General features: G+C 36.6%; 1 pseudogene; it reads left to right on the forward strand.

Annotated features, from left to right (window-relative positions):
* Window positions 1-374: 374 nt before the first annotated feature.
* LOC137763430 (transmembrane protein 135 pseudogene) lies at window positions 375-16,088 on the forward strand (annotated as a pseudogene).
* Window positions 16,089-16,969: the final 881 nt, after the last annotated feature.

The following is a 16,969-nucleotide window of genomic DNA, read 5'->3' on the forward strand; positions in this document are numbered from 1 at the left end:
ATAATTTGGGCTTCAACACATACAGTGAAGAAAATTTTGATTCACAAATATTTTGCTCAAGTGGTATATTTCTGGAGTTTTATTACATTTAAAGTTTTCTCTGTTCTTTCAGTTTGCTGTAGATTGGTCCACCCAATGGTTGATGACTAGTTGTTGAACACTGAAGTGTAGGCAAAGTTCACTGCATTGAAGTTGTTACTGAACTCGGGTTTGGCTGCTCACTGATCAAAAGCCACTAATTCAAGAGGGAAGTGTCAATAGAAAGGAAAGGTGCTTTAATCAGAAAAGCCAGCCATCTGGGGGAGAAGGTAGAATCATGTCCCAAGACCAACTCCAAAGATTCTACTCAGCCATGACAGTTTTTAAAGGGAAAAATGGGGGAGGGGGAGAAGATCAGTGAACCACTGAGGCAGGAGGTTGGGGTCTGCATCGTTCTCCATTGCGTGCGGGCTGGCTGGCTCCGTCTTCAGAGGTTATCTTGCCTGCATGATCTGCCTGCAGGATTACTAAGGGGGCTGTGGCAGGTAGAGAGCTTAGCCATTCTTTAACTACTTAGTTCTTCACTCTTATTTATTTTATCTAGGAAAAGAATCACCAGGTTAAGCAAGGCATGGTGTGCATGCAGGAGACTATAAGTCAAAGAGTTATTATTTAAACTGCCTAGTGATCTCGTTTCTGTAATTGGGTTCTTTCAAGGTCAGAGGGGGACAGAAATGGGCAAACCGGAAAGGGGCAAAAGGGCTGCTTTCAAAGAGTAGGCAAAATTCACTGCATTTTTTCATTTTAATAACAATTTTGGATGAGGATTCTTGGAAGTGTAAGTTGACATTAATGACCGTATGTCACAGCATGGTTTTGTAAACACAGTTAAATAGTAGTGAACATTAATTCTTAATGTAAAAGCAGTTTTTTGGCCAGGATTCAGCAGCCTCTTAATTCATTTTTTAAAAGAAGTTGTTTTTTAATGTATAGAAAATTTTAATTGAATTGCTATATAAAAAAATGAGGTCTCTGATAGTAAACATGTGCAATCACAGTTATGGTTTCCATTTTTCTTGAGGGTGGCAAATATATACATGGTACAAGCTAATCAGAATGTTGCATTATCTTTCCATTATATATATATATATATGTTAATCTTTTATATGTGCAAATAATACAGAAGTTGGGGTCAATACCACTCTCTTGCACTTGCAGAGTATTGGAATATCTGTGCCTCACCAAGAAAATTCACTTTTTTTTAAAATTCGAGTATAGTTGCTTTACGATATTGTATTAGTTTATACTGTACAGCAGAGTGAATTGGCTATGTGTACACATATATACCCTCTTTTTTGGATTTCCTTCTCATTTAGGTCACCACAGAGCATTGAGTAGAGTTCCCTGTACTATACAGTAAGTTCTCATTAGTTATCTATTTTATACATAGTATCAACAGTGGATATATGTCAATCCACATCTCCCAATTCATCCCACCTGCCTTTCCCCCTTGGTATCCATACGTTTGTTATCTACGTCTGTGTCTCTATTTCTGCCTTGTAAATAAGATCGTGTATACAAATTTTTTTCAGATTCCACATATGTGTGTTAATATATGATATTCGTTTTTCTCTTTCTGACTTATTTCACTCTGTATGACGGCCTCTAGGTCCACCCATGTCTCTAAAAATTACCCATTTCATTCCTTTTGATGGCTAATATTCCACTGTATATATGTACCACATCTTTATCCATTCCTCTGTTGATGGACATTTGGTTTGCTTCCATGTTCTGTCTATTGTAAATAGTGCTACAGTGAACATTGGGGTGCATGTGGCTTTTTGAATTATGGTGTTCTCTGGGTATATACCCAGTAGTGGGATTGCTGTGTACATATAGTAGTTCTAGTTTAGTTTTTAAAGGAATCTCCATACTGTTCTACACAGTGGCTGTATCAATTTATATTCCCACCAAAAATGCATGAGGGTTCCATTTTCTCCACACCCTCGCCAGCATTTATTATTTGTAGAGTTTTTGATGATGGCCATTCTGACCAGTGTGTGGTGATACCGCATTGTGGTTTTGACTTGCATTTGTCTAATTATTAGCGATGTTGAGCATCTTTTCATGTGTTTGTTGGCCATCTGTATGTCTTCTTTGGAGAAATGTCTATTTAGGTCTTCTGCCCATTTTTGGATTGGGTTGTTTGTTTTTTTGATATTGAGCTACATGAGCTGTTTGTATATTTTGGAGATTAATCCTTTGTCAGTTGCTTCGTTTGCAAATATTTTCTCCCATTCTGAGGGTTGTCTTTTCATCTTGTTTATGGTTTCCTTTGCTATGCAAAAGCTTTTAAGTTTCATTTGGTCCCATTCGTTTATTTTTGTTTTTATTCTCATTACTCTAGGAGGTGGGTCAAAAAAGATCTTGCTGCGATTTTTGTCAAAGAGTGTTCTTCCTATGTTTTCCTCTCAGAGTTTTATAGTGTCTGGCCTTACATTTAGGTCTTTAATCCATTTTGAGTTTATTTTTGTGTATGGTGTTAGGGAGTGTTCTAATTTCATTCTTTTACATGTAGCTGTCCAGTTTTCCCAGCACCACTTATTGAAGAGGCTGTCTTTTCTCCACTGTATATTCTTGCCTCCTTTATCAAAGATAAGGTGACCATATGTGTGTGGGTTTATCTGTGGGCTTTCTATCCTGTTCCATTGATCTGTATTTCTGTTTTTGTGCCAGTACCATACTGTCTTGATGACTGTACCTTTGTAGTATAGGCTGAAGTCAGGGAGCCTGATTCCTCCAGCTCCGTTTTTCTTTCTCAAGATTGCTTTGGCTATTCGGGGTCTTTTGTGTTTCCATACAAATGGTGAAATTTTTTGTTGTAGTTCTGTGAAAATGCCATTGGTAGTTTGTTAGGGATTGCACTGAATCTGTCGATTGTAGATAGAAAGTCAACTTTCATCAGTGTCTTATAGTTTTCTGCATACAGGTCTTTTGTCTCCTTAGGTAGGTTTATTCCTAGATATTTTATTCTTTTTGTTGCAATGGTAAATGGGAGGGTTTCCTTAATTTCTCTTTCAGATTTGTCATCATTAGTGTATAGGAATGCAAGCGATTTCTGTGCATTAATTTTGTATCTTGCTACTTTACCAGATTCATTGATTAGCTCTAGTAGTTTTCTGGTAATATCTTTAGGATTCTCTATGTATAGTATCATGTCATCTGCAAAGAGTGACAGCTTTACTTCTTCTTTTCCTATTTGGATTCCTTTTATTGCTTTTTCTTCTCGACTGCTGTGGCTAAAACTTCCAAAACTATGTTGAATAATAGTGGTGAGAGTGGACAACCGTGTCTTGTTCCTGATCTTAGTGGAAATGGTTTCAGTTTTTCACCATTGAGAACGATGTTGGCTGTGGGTTTGTCATATATGACCTTTATTATGTTGAGATAAGTTCCCTCTTTGCTTACTTTTTGGAGGGTTTTTATCATAAATGGGTGTTGAATTTCGTTGAAAGCTTTTTCTGCATTTATTGAGATGATCATATGGTTTTTCTCCTTCAATTTGTTAATATGGTTTATCACATTGATTGATTTGCATATATTGAAGAATCCTTGCATTCCTGGGATAAACCCCACTTGATGATGGTGTATGATCCTTTTCATGTGCTGTTGGATTCTGTTTGCTAGTATTTTTTGGAGGATTTTTGCATCTGTGTTCATCAGTGATATTGGCCTGTAGTTTTCTTTCTTTGTGACATCTTTGTCTGGTTTTGGTATCAGGGTGATGGTGGCCTCATAGAATGAGTTTGGGAGTGGTCCTCCCTCAGTTATATTGTGGAAGAGTTTGAGTAGGATATGTGTTAGCTCTTCTCTAAGTGTTTGATAGAAGTCACCTGTGAAGCTATCTGGTCCTGGGCTCTTGTTTGTTGGAAGATTTTTAATCACAGTCTCAATTTCATTTTTTTGTGATTGGTCTGCTTATATTTTCTATTTCTTCCTGGTTCAGTCTCAGAAGGTTGTTCTTCTCTAAGAATTTGTCCATTTCTTCCAGGTTGTCCATTATATTGGCATATAGTTGCTTGTAGTAATCTCTCAGGATCCTTTGTATTTCTACAGTGTCAGTTGTTACTTCTTTTTCATTTCTAATTCTATTGAATTGAGTCTTCTCCCTTCTTTTGGTGATGAGTCTGGCTAATGGTTTATCAATTTTGTTTATCTTCTCAGAGAACCAGCTTTTAGTTTTATTGATCTTTGCTATTGTTTTCTTCATTTCTATTTCATTTATTTCTGCTCTGATCTTTAGGATTTCTTTCATTCTTCTAACTTAGGGTTTTGTTTGTCCCTCTTTCTCTAGTTGCTTTAGGTGTAAGGTTAGGTTGTTTATTTGAGATTTTTCTTGTTTCTTGAGGTAGGATTGTATTGCTCTAATATTCCCTCTTAGAACTGCTTCTGCTGCATCCCATAGGTTTTGGGTCGTCGTGTTTTCATTGTCATTTGTTTCTAGTTATTTTTTGATTTCCTGTTGATTTCTTCAGTGATCTCTGGGTTATTTGGTAGTGTATTGTTTAGCCTCCATGTGTTTGTATTTTTTACAGATTTCTTCCTGTAATTGATATCTAGTCTCATAGCGTGGTCAGAAAAGATATTTGATATGATTCCAATTTTCTTAATTTTACCAAGGCTTGATTTGTGACCCAAGATATGATCTATCCTGGAGAATGTTCCATGAGCACTTGAGAAGAAAATATATTCTGTTGTTTTTGGATGGAATGTCCTATAAATATCAATTTTAAGTCCATCTTGTGTAATGTATCATTTAAAGCTTGTGTTTCCTTATTTATTTTCATTTTGGTTGATCTGTCCATTGGTGAAATTGGCATGTTAAACTGCCCTACTATTATTGTGTTACTGTTGATTTCCCCTTTTATGGTTGTTAGCATTTGCCTTATGTATTGTGGTGCTCCTATGTTGGGTACATAAATATTTACCATTTTTATATATTTTTCTTGGATTGATCCCTTGATCATTATGTAGTGTCCTTCTTTATCTCTTGTAATTGCATTTATTTTAAAGTCTATTTTGTCTGATATGAGAATTGCTACTCCAGTTTTCTTTTGATTTCCATTTGCATGGAATATCTTTTTCCATCCCCTCACTTTCAGTCTGTATGTGTCCCTAGGTCTGAAGTGGGTCTCTTGTAGACAGCATATATATGGGTCTTGTTTTTGTGTCCATTCAGCCAGTCTATGTCTTTTGGTTGGAGCATGTAATCCATTTACATTTAAGGTAATTATCGATATGTATGTTCCTACTACCATTTTCTTAATTGTTTTGGGTTTGTTATTGTAGGTCTTTTCCTTCTCTTGTGTTTCCTGCCTAGCATTTGTTGTAAAGCTGATTTGGTGGTGCTGAATTCTCTTAGCTTTTGCTTGTCTGAAAAGGTTTTAATTTCTCTGTCCAATCTGAATGAAATCCTTGCTGGGTAGAGTAATATTCATTGTAGGTTTTTCCCTTTCATCACTTAAATATGTCCTGCCACTCCCTTTTGGTTTGCAGAGTTTCTGCTGAAAGATCAGCTGTTAACCTTATGGGGATACCCTTGTATATTATTTGTTGTTTTTCGCTTGCTGCGTTTAATATTTTTTATTTGTATTTAATTTTTGATAGTTTGATTAATGTGTCTTAGCCTTTTTCTCCTTGGATTTATCCTGTATGGGACTCTCTGCCCTTCATGGACTTGATTGACTATTTCCTTTCCCCTATTAGGGAAGTTTTGAACTATAATCTCTTCAAATATTTTCTCAGTCCCTTTCTTTTTTTCTTCTTCTTCTGGGATCCCTGTAATTCGAATGTTGGTGGGTTTAATGTTGTCTCAGAGGTCTCTTAGACTGTCTTCAATTATTTTCATTCTTTTTTCTTTATTCCTCTCTGCAGTAGTTATTCCCACAATTTTATCTTCCAGGTCACTTTTCTGTTCTGCCTCAGTTGTTCTGCTATTGATTCCTTCCGGAGAATTTTTAATTTCATTTATTGTGTTGTTCATCATAGTTTGTTTGCTCTTTAGTCCTTCTAGGTCCTTGTTAAACGTTTCTTGTATTTTCTCCATTCTATTTCCTAGATTTTGGATCATCCTTACTATCATTACTCTGAGTTCTTTCTCAGGTAGGCTGCCTATTTCCTCTTCATTTGTTTGGTCTGGTGGGGTTTTACCTTGCTCCTTAATCTGCTGTGTGTTTCTCTGTCTTCTCATTTTGCTTAACTTACTGTTTTTGGGGTCTCCTTTTCGCAGGTTGCAGGTTCTTAGTTCCCATTGTTTTTGGTGTCTGCCTCCAGTGGCTGAAGGTGGTTCAGTGTGTTGTGTAGGTTTCCTGGTGGAGGAGACTGGTGCCTGTGTTCTGGTGTTTAGGTTGGCTCTTGTCTTTCTGGTGGGCAGGACTGTGTCCGATGGTGGGGTTTGGGGTGTCTGTGACCTTGTTTTGATTTTAGGCAGGCTCTCTGCTAGTGGGTGGGTTTGTGTTCCTATCTTGCTAGTTGTTTGGCATAGGGTGTCCAGCACTGGAGCTTGCTGGTCATTGCGTGGAGCTGGGTCTTAGAGTTGAGATGCAGACCTCTGGGAGATCTTTTCCTGTTTTATATTATGTGGAGCCGGGAGGTCTCTGGTGGACCAGTGTCCTGAACTCGGCTCTGCTGCCTCAGAAGCACAGGTGTGACAGCCAGCCGGAGCACCAAGATCCTGTCAACCACACGGCTCAGAGGAAAAGGGAGAAAGAAAGAAAGAAAGAAAGAAAGAAAGAAAGACAGAAAGAAAGAAAGAAAGAAAGAAAGAAAGGAAGGAAGGAAGGAAGGAAGGAAGGAAGGAAGGAAGGAAGGAAGGAAGGAAGGAAGGAAGGAAGGAAGGAAGGAAGGGAAGGGAAGGAAGGAAGGAAGGAAGGAGCAGGGGAGGGAGGGAGGAAAGAGGAAAGAAAGAAAGAAAGAAAAATGAAAGAAAGAAAGGAAAGAAAGAAAGGAAAAGAAAGCTACTAAAAATTTTTAAAAGTTTTTAAAAATAAAAAAAATTAAAAAGTAATTTAAAAAAAGGAAAGAAAGAAGAGAACAAGCAAACCAAAAAACAAATTCACCAATGATAACAAGTGCTAAAACTACACTAAACAAACAAACAAAAAACAAATGGACAGACAGAACCCTAGGACAAATTGGAAAAGCAAAGCTGTACAGACAAAATCACACAAAGATGCATACACATACACACTCACAAAAAGAGAAAAAGGAATAATATATATATATCTGTATATAAAAAAAGAGGAAGAGCGCAACCACATCAGTAAACAAATCTACCAATGATAATAAACTCTAAATACTAAACTAAGACAAACATAAAACCAGAAACAAGTTAGATGCAGAAAGCAAACCCCAAGTCTACAGTTGCTCCCAAAATCCACTGCCTCAGTTTTGGGATGGTTCGTTGTCTATTCAGGTATTCCACAGATGCAGGGTACATTCAGTTGATTGTGGAGATTTAATCCACTACTCCTGAGGCTGCTTGGAGAGATTTCCCTTTCTCTTCTTTGTTTGCACAGCTCCTGCGGTTCAGCTTTGGATTTGGCCCTGCCTCTGCATGTAGGTCACCTGAGGGCATCTGTTCCTCGCTCAGACAGGACGGGGTTGAAGGAGCAGCTGATTAGGGAGCTCTGGCTCACTCAGGCCTCGGGGAGGGAGGGTTATGGAATGCGGGGCGAGCCTGCGGCGGCAGAGGCTGGTGTGACATTGCAACAGCCTGAGGTACGCCATATGTTCTCCCAGGGAAGTTGTCCCTGGATCATGGAACCCTGGCAGTGGTGGGCTGTACAGGCTCCCGGGAGGGGAGGTGTGGATAGTGACCTGTGCTTGCACACAGGCTTCTTGGTGGGTGCAACAGCAGCCTGAGCATTTCATACCCGTTTCTGGCATCCACCCTGATAGCCGTGGCTCGCGTCCATCTCTGAAGTTCGTTTAGGTGGTTCTCTGAATCCCCTCTCCTCGCGCACCTGGAAACAATGGTCTCTTGCCTCTTAGGCAGTTCCAGACATTTTCCAGGACTCCCTCCTGGCTAGCTGTGGTGCACTAGCCCCCTTCAGGCTGTGTTCACACAGCCAACCCCAGTCCTCTCCCTGGGATCTGACCTCTGAAGCCTGAGCATCAGCTCCCATCCCCCACCCATTCAGGCGGGTTAGCAGACAAGCCTCTCAGGTTGGTGAGTGCTGGTCGGCAGTGATCCTCTCTGCAGGAATTTCTCCACTTTGCGTTCTGCACCCCTGTTGCTGCGCTCTCCTCCATGGCTCCACAGCTTCCCCCTCGCCACCCCCCGTCTCTGCCAGTGAAGGGGCTTCCTAGTGTGTGGAAACCTTTCCTCCTTCACAGCTCCCTCCCAGAGGTGTAGGCCCTGTCCCTATTCTTTGGTCTCTGTTTTTTCTTTTTTCTTTTGCCCTACCCAGGTACGTGGGGAGTTTCTTGCCTTTTGGGAAGTCTGAGGTCTTCTGCCAGCGTTCAGTAGGTGTTCTGTAGGAGTTGTTCCACATGTAGATGTATTTCTGATGTATTTGTGGGGAGGAAGGTGGTCACCACGTCTTAATCCTCCGCCATCTTGAAGGTCTCTCCATTGGTGTTGAATTTTGTCGAAACCTTTTTCTGCATCTATTGAGATGATCATATGGTTTTTCTCCTTCAGTTTGTTAATATGGCGTATCACATTGGTTAATTTGCATATATTGAAGAATCCTTGCATCCCTGGGATAAATCCCAACTGATCATGGTGTATGATCTTTTTAATGTGTTGTTGGATTCAGTTTGCTAGTGTTTTGTTGAGGATTTTTGTGTCTATCTTCATCAGTGATATTGGCCTATAATTTACTTTTTTGTGATATCTTTGTCAGGTTTGGGCATCAGTCTGATGGTGGCCATGTAGAATGAGTTTGGGAGTGTTCCTCCCTTTGTAATTTTTTGGAAGAGTTTGAGAAGGATAGGTGTTAGCTCTTCTCTAAATGTTTGATTGAATTCGCTTGTGAAGCCATCTGGTCCTGGGCTTTTGTTTGTTGGAAGATTTTTAATCACAGTCTCAATTTCATTTCTTGTGATTGGTCTGTTCATTTTTTCTATTTCTCCTGGTTCAGTCTTGGAAGGTTGTACTTTTCTACAAATTTGTCCATGTGTTCCAGGTTGTCCATTTTATTGGCATATAGTTGCTTGTAGTAATCTCTCATGATCCTTTGTATCTCTGCAGTGTCAGTTGTTACTTCTCCTTTTTCATTTCTAATTCTATTGATTTGAGTCCTCTCCCTTTTTTTCTTGATGAGTCTGTCTAAAGTTTTATCAATTTTGTTTATCTTCTCAAAGAGCAAGCTTTTAGTTTTATTGATCTGTGCTATTGTTTTTTTCATTTCTATTTCATTTATTTCTGCTCTGTTCTTTATGATTTCTTTCATTCTACTACCTTTGGGTTTTGTTTGTTCTTCTTTCTCTAGTTGCTTTAGGTGTAAGGTTAGGTTGTTTATTTGAGATTTTTCTTGTTTCTTGAGTTAGGATTTTATTGCTATAATCTTCCCTCTTAGAACTGCTTTTGCTGCATCCCATAGGTTTTGGCTTGTTGTGTTTTCATTGTCAGTTGTTACTAGGTATTTTTTAATTTCCTCTTTGATTTCTTCAGTGATCCCTTGGTTATTTAGTAGCATATCATTTGGCCTCCATGTGTTTGTATTTTTTACAGTTGTTTTCCTGTAATTGATTTCTTTTTTATTTACTTTTAATGGATGAGTGATATACATATTTTTAAGATTTTTTAAAAATGTGGACAGTTTTTAAAGTCTTTATTGAATTTGTTACAATACTGCTTCTGTTTTATGTTTTGGTTTTTTTTTTTTTCACTCCGTGGCAGGCATCTTATCTCCCTGACCAGGGATCAAACCCACACCCCCTGCATTGGAAGGTGAACTCTTAACCACTGACCTTCCAGGGATGTCCCCTGTAATTCATGTCTAACCTCATAGCATTGTGGTCAGAAAAGATGCTTGATATGATTTAAATTTTCTTAAATGTATTGAGGCTTGATTTGTGACCCAAGATGTGATCTATCGTGGAGAATGTTACGTGTGCACTTGAGAAGAATGTGTACTCTGCTACTTTTGGATGGAATGTCCTATAAATATCAATTAAGTCTATCTGGTCTAATGTATCATTTAAGGCTAGTGTTTCCTTATTAATTTTCTGTCTGGATGACCTATCCATTGGTGTAAGTGGAGTGTTAAAGTCCCCCACTATTATTGTGTTACTATAGATTTCCCCTTTTATGGCTGTTAACATTTGCCTTATGTATTGAGGTGCTCCTATTTTGGGTGCATAAATATTTAAAGCTGTTATATCTTCTTGGAATGATCCCTTGATCATTACATAGTGTCCTTCCTTATCACTTGTGACAGTCTTTATTTTAAAGTCTATTTTGTCTGATATGAGTATTGCTACTCCAGCTTTCTTTTGATTTCCATTTACATGGAATATATTTTTCCATCCCCTCACTTTCAGTCTGTATGTGTCCGTGGGTCTGAAGTGGGTCTCTTGTAGACAACATATATAAGGGGCTTGCTTTTTCATCCATTCATCCAGTCTGTGTCTTTTGGTGGGAGCATTTAATCCATTTACATTTAAGGTAATTATTGATATGTATGTTCCTATTACCATTTTCTTAATTTTAGGGTGTTTGTTTTTATATCAAGAAAATTCTCTTGATTTTCATCCTGTGACTGGCCAGTTATGATTTCCATGGCCTTCTAGGGTCTTGAACTAATATTTCTAAGGTGTCTTGGAAGATGCATAGTATTTGAACCAGGGTACCTCACTTAATTGTATAAAGAAATGAGGAACGTGAAGTGTTTCCTAATGGCCACATGGTTTAAAAAAGTGCAGTGGTCATGACTATATCTAATCATTGCTTTCCTTAATTTAACTACAAATGAACCAAAGTTAATTGTAATCAATGTTATGTGGGAACTAAATACAGCAAACTTGCTCATTATCCTCAGCACAGAACACATGGTACATGCTCCATAAATAAAGAGTAAATAAAGAAGACATATAGTTTTACTAAAAAAGGGAGGAAAACTGAATATGTGGTTAGAAAATGAGAAAATGAAAAATGACTCAAGTGAAACTGCCTTTCTCCATCTGGCTTTTCCCAAAGAGTTCTGAAGCGGAACTGAGAATAGATTTTTTTTTTCTTCCTTTACTGGTAAAGATGCATTTTTCAAAGATCAAAGAGAGAATCAAAGAAGTGCCTAAGACTATTTTATTTTAACCATCATTAGTATGTAATAGTACCAGAGTCACCTTGGCAGGCCATATGCTAGAAAATCATATATGGAAAGTCATATTTTCTTTTAAGACAAAGATTTTTGAATATTCCCTCCATTTCAATAGTTATCATTGGTACTAGATGTTATCAATTTAAATTAAGCTTTCTTCCATTCTGATTTGAATAAATGATTGAACAAACATGCAAACAAGAATAGACAAATTCTCAATGCAGAAAAATTCTGAATAATTTCTATAGATTCTCTACCCTCAAGTAGGTGGAGCATAACTCCCAATTCCTTAAATGTAGGCTATGCATAGTGACTTCCTCTCAAAGAGTACAGAATTAAAATAGGGAAGCATAGTAACTTTACAGTGGAGAAACCTGACAAATACTACCTAAGTCAGGTGATTAAGGTCAACATTAACAATGATTGATCATGTTGATAGTATTTACCCTTCATAAAATGTGATGGAAATGCCACTTTAACTCTGTGGTCTTCTTCCCAAAACTTGTAACACTAGTCTGATCATGAGGAAAACATTAAGTTCCTGTTGAGGAACATTATGCAAAATGCCTGGTTAGTACTACTCAAACCTATCAAGGTCCTCCGAAACAAGGAATGTTTGAGAACAGCCAAGAGGTGAATACAGAGACAGGATGACTAGTAACATAGTATCCTGGATGGGATCCTGGAACAGAAAAATGACATTAGATAAAAAATAAGGGAATAGTAATAAAGTATGAACATGAATTAATAATAATGTTTCAATACCGATTCACTAATTGTGACCATACTAATGTAAGATACCAAGATACATACTAATAGATCAGTATTGATTCATTAATTGTGTACCATATTAATGGAAGATGTTAGAATGGGGGAAATTGGGTGTGAGTTATGTAGGAACTCTCTATACTATCTTCAGATTTTTCTATAAATCACTATTCTAAACTATGAAGTATATAAATATAACCAAAATATTTCAGAATAATTAATAAAATAGATTTCTACATTTAAGAAATCAACTATTTTATAGACCTTTAAATCCAAAATTTTATTTAAGTTTTTATTCATTAATCTAGTATTGAATTAATTTGCTCCCAAATATTTATTTATGATGTTGTATATTACACTCTTTTGGGTGTTAAGGTAGAGGAAACATCATCACGTTCATAAGGCCTGTTTAAAGGGTGAGGAAGAAAATACCAGCTAAATAGAATTTTAGGATATTAAATAGTTTTTTATATTAAAGTGTTAATTAAAGCTTTATATGTCAATAAATTAACACTTACTAATGCCCAACTTGCTTGCTTATAGTCCTTCTATTTTTGGAAGGAATTAAGTTAATTTTGCATATAATGGTAAGTAAATATGACCTTTGGTATATAGGTGGTTGATTTAAACTAATATGACTTTAAATAAACAAAAATATTAAACATTCAAAATATTTAAACATATTTATTATACAAAGTAACATGTTACTTTTCAGTCTATGTATCAATAGTGTGTGAAGTGCTTTCCATTATTAAATGCAAGTTTATTTATCTTAAATACTCTGGCCAGTTAATTCCATCATATAGTATCTATGCGGCCACATTGATAAATACCTCAAGGTGTACAATCACAGCTCCTGTGTGTTCAGATGATGAATTTGCTAAATGGGATATTTCATTTTTATAGGAATTTTATATTGATAATATGTAGTATGAAACTTTTAAAACTAAATTATCAGATTTTGAAAATACTCTCAGTGAAAATGGAAATGGAACTAACTTATGTTCAAAAAAGTGCTGAATAAATTAGAGTCTAAAAAAGTGAGTAGCACGACTACAGACAGGCAATTTATCAATGATCAGATCATGAACACAGAAGAGCATTAAACATTGGAACATTAGAAAAAATTGAAAAAAATAATTATAGGTAATTTATCAAATATTCTGTGGAAGTATTTATCATTTCTATGTGAAAGGTAAACTTCAAATTCCAGATTTTGGGTCAAAATAGATTATTTATTTTCGTACACATCTCTTGATAAAGAACAGAATCTGAATTGCAGCATCTTATTTACAGTCATGATCTGGGATGAGAGCAGAGTAGCCTGACATTTACAAAACTTTAGTGGCAATTATAGCACAGTTAATATATCAATTTAATTAAATTCCTATAGTGATTCATGACATAAAATATCAAAATAAGTTAACTTGCACAGAAATGGACAAAAGATCAATGCAGTGGGCAGTGGTATAATGAATTAAATTAAAGTATGACTGCCATCTACTTAAAGGATTGTGTGCATAAGTAGATTTTTTTGTAAAGCAATCTCTTAGAAAGATATCCTTTAGGGAAGTTAGAAAAGATAGATCCCAGAAGGTTCCAAAGATTCCTAAAGTCAGCCTCAAAACAGTATCTAAATTATTTTGTATCTTACTTTTAAGGGGGAGTCCAAGAACTATGCTTGCATTAAATAAATGCAAATGGAATTCTTTCTTACACCTTACTAAGTAAAATATGAATTTTGCAAATGTGATTTGTCACTAATTTTACAGTGTTTTTAGATAAACTAAGTATCACTGAAATCCTTATGACAATATAAAAGCTATATGTAAAATCAAGAACCCATGTGTCAAAGAGAAAATGTGAAAATGTGAAACTGGTGGGTGAGTTGATCAGGTTCTCTAATCTTCTCCCAGTAGTGAGATCTAAGTAAAATCTGAGAGCTGAGTATGATCATGAAGTTCTATAGCAATTGAAAAGAAGGCTGATGGCCTTCCTACTAACAAAGGCAGTAGGATCTTCAGTAATTTTAAAAAAAAAAAAAAAAGAAAGAAAGAAAGAAAGGAAATGTCATTCATTTAGTATTCCAAGCTGATAAAGTGGTTCTTACTGGTTACAATAAATGTGCTGCAGAATAATAATTGGTGCTTTTCTGTACCACTGCTTTATAAATAATCTTGTGATCTTGTAATCTTTACCTCGTGGCTCTGAACATCTTCATCTGAAAAGAAGAACGAGTTGAAGTAGATGTTTACTAAGATAACTTCTAAGTCAAACATTTTACAGTTCTATGGTGGAGACATGATACCTAGTTAACTTCCTGTGCTAGTAATTTTAGTTTATTTTACTGCTGGAGTAATTATTAACTTATAATTTAAAAAGTATTTTGCTTCATTGACTCAAGCAAAATAAGGTATTGTGTATGTGTATGCAAATAAGAGTGTGAATTAGTTCTGAAATATTCCCACCAGTTAAAAAATATCAGTAGCTTTGTATGGACATGTGCTCTAGAAATAGGATTACCAAATATTCCAAGAAAATTTGAGTTGCCACCCTCGCCTTCAATAGTAATCTACTATCTTGAAAAACTCCATTGGCAATGCTAATGGAAAATCACTTACACTAGGAAAAGAGAACAAATAAACAGATAAAATAGAGTCCTATTCCTCTAACAGTACTGCTGAGTCATTCTCAGTTAAAATTAGGTTCAATTATGAGTAACAGGAAACCTCAAATTATAGCTGCTTACTCAAGATAGAAATTTGTAGATAGAAATTTGTTTCACTCTCACAAAAATATTGGCAGACTATGATGAATATGGTGACTCTGGTCTCCTTAGGGACCCAGGCTCCTTCTGTGCTCTACCATCTTTAACATGTGGCTTCTACCTTGCTGTGCAAGATATCTGTTCCAGTTCTAGATATTGCATCCACATTCCAGTCTTCACAGAAGTTTTGTTACCATTTTCCTTACATTTCACTGGTCACACCTAACTGCAAAAAAAGCTAGAAAATATTATAGTTTTGGCAACCCATTTGCCCAGCTTAAGTTCATAGGGTCTATTACGAGAAGAAAGTGAGAACAGATATTGGGGGACTACTGGTAGCCTCTACCACTAGTCTACCCTTTAGCAAAACGTTTCTGCATGGGTGCAAAGACGGTTTGAAAGGATTTACATTCTCTGCACTTAGGTTCATTGTTGGGAAGGAAGAAATTCCCACACATTCTTATTCACCAGAGGCGGCATATGCAAAAGTGGAACAAAAGACTGAGAAACATGAGGAAAAACCAAGAGGAACGAATATAATTGCTCTAGTCAGGAAGCTTGTGGATTCAGTATGTAAGCATGGACCAAGGCATTGATGTTGCAAACACTATGAGGATAATTGCATCTCTTATTGCATTAAAGTTTTCATCAGAATGTTTAGCATGGGATACTTGATCCAGTGCTGCCTCCGGAATTCCTCTGCATTTAGGCATCTGTTTACACAGCCATTCCGGCTACTTTCTCTCTTCTACAATAAAGAAAACTTCCAGCTCAGAGCTTTTTGGGGCTCTTTTGTTAGTATATACAAGGGTACTAGTTGCTTCCTGCGCTGGGTCAGAAATCTGGATGATGAACTGCATGCCATTATAGCTGGGTTTTTGGTGGGAATATCAATGATGTTTTATAAAAGCACAATTTCCATGTATTTAGCTTCCAGATTGGTAGAGACAATGTATTTCAAAGGCGTTGAAGCAGGAAAGGTTCCCTATTTTCCCCATGCAGACACTATCATCTATTCCATCTCTACAGAAATTTGCTTCCGGGCAGCTGTCATGGAAGTTCAGACCTTGAGACCATCTTACTGGAAGTTCCTTTTAAGGCTCACCAAGGGCAGATTTGCTGTCATGAACCGAAAAGTTCTTGATGTTTTTGGTACTGGTGCATCTAAACACTTTCAGGACTTCATCCCTAGGTTGGATCCAAGATATACAACTGTAACACCAGAATTGCCCATCGAGTTTCCTTGAAGATGACTGTAACTTGTTAATGTTTCATTATTTTTTCCTAGAGAGTTAATTATGTTGAACATAAAGAAGGGGGCCTGAGCTTGAACGTCAGTGCTATTTCAATGAGAGATGCTCTTTTTGGTGTTTGTTTTTCTTACCAATCAGAAATACAGAAGCTTTTTAGGAAAGTGTTGCTTAATAGTTAAGCTCGCTCTATAGCCAGAATCTCATTCTGGATCACTGTAATGGTTGACATTATGATATATTATAGATTAAATTATGTCCACAAGCAAGCTTAAATAATTTATGTAGAAATGTAGTAACAAATAAGAGTATACTCAAAATTACTCTAAAAGATATTTTACTTCATTCCAATATAATTCTTGGTTAAAACTAAGAATATTTCTACATTTTAGGATACAAAGGATCATGGGTACATGGATTTGGTCTGTATTTTTTTTTTTTTTTTAACCTCTGAATTGGTAACTATACTAGTGAAATGTTATGGGTATGGAGTAACTCTTCACAGACAATGCTGCTTTATTTAGTATAGAGCAAATTAATTGGAGAAACTGGCTATTCTTACTTCAGGGATGCAAAGACAGGTCATACCGTTTGGATAAATGCTGTAGTATCCATGCTCTTTTTCCACTGATACCTTCATCTCTCTCCATGATCAGCTGGGTTCTTTGGCAGCCCAGTGAACCTATGTATTAGTGGCAGGTTAGGAACAAATGGAAATTGACATATCTGTTAAAGTTGAAACGTATGTTTTAATCTTTTACAGAAGCATTACACTTGAATATTCAAATGAAGTTACTTTTAAACCTCCTGTAGGTTTATTATGTTTGTTTTCATTTATAAGGACTGAATTCTTCCTAGCTAAGTTTGTATGCTGTTGT

Source organism: Eschrichtius robustus, chromosome 4, assembly GCF_028021215.1.
Source record: "Eschrichtius robustus isolate mEscRob2 chromosome 4, mEscRob2.pri, whole genome shotgun sequence".
NCBI classification, from domain to species: Eukaryota; Metazoa; Chordata; class Mammalia; order Artiodactyla; family Eschrichtiidae; genus Eschrichtius; species Eschrichtius robustus.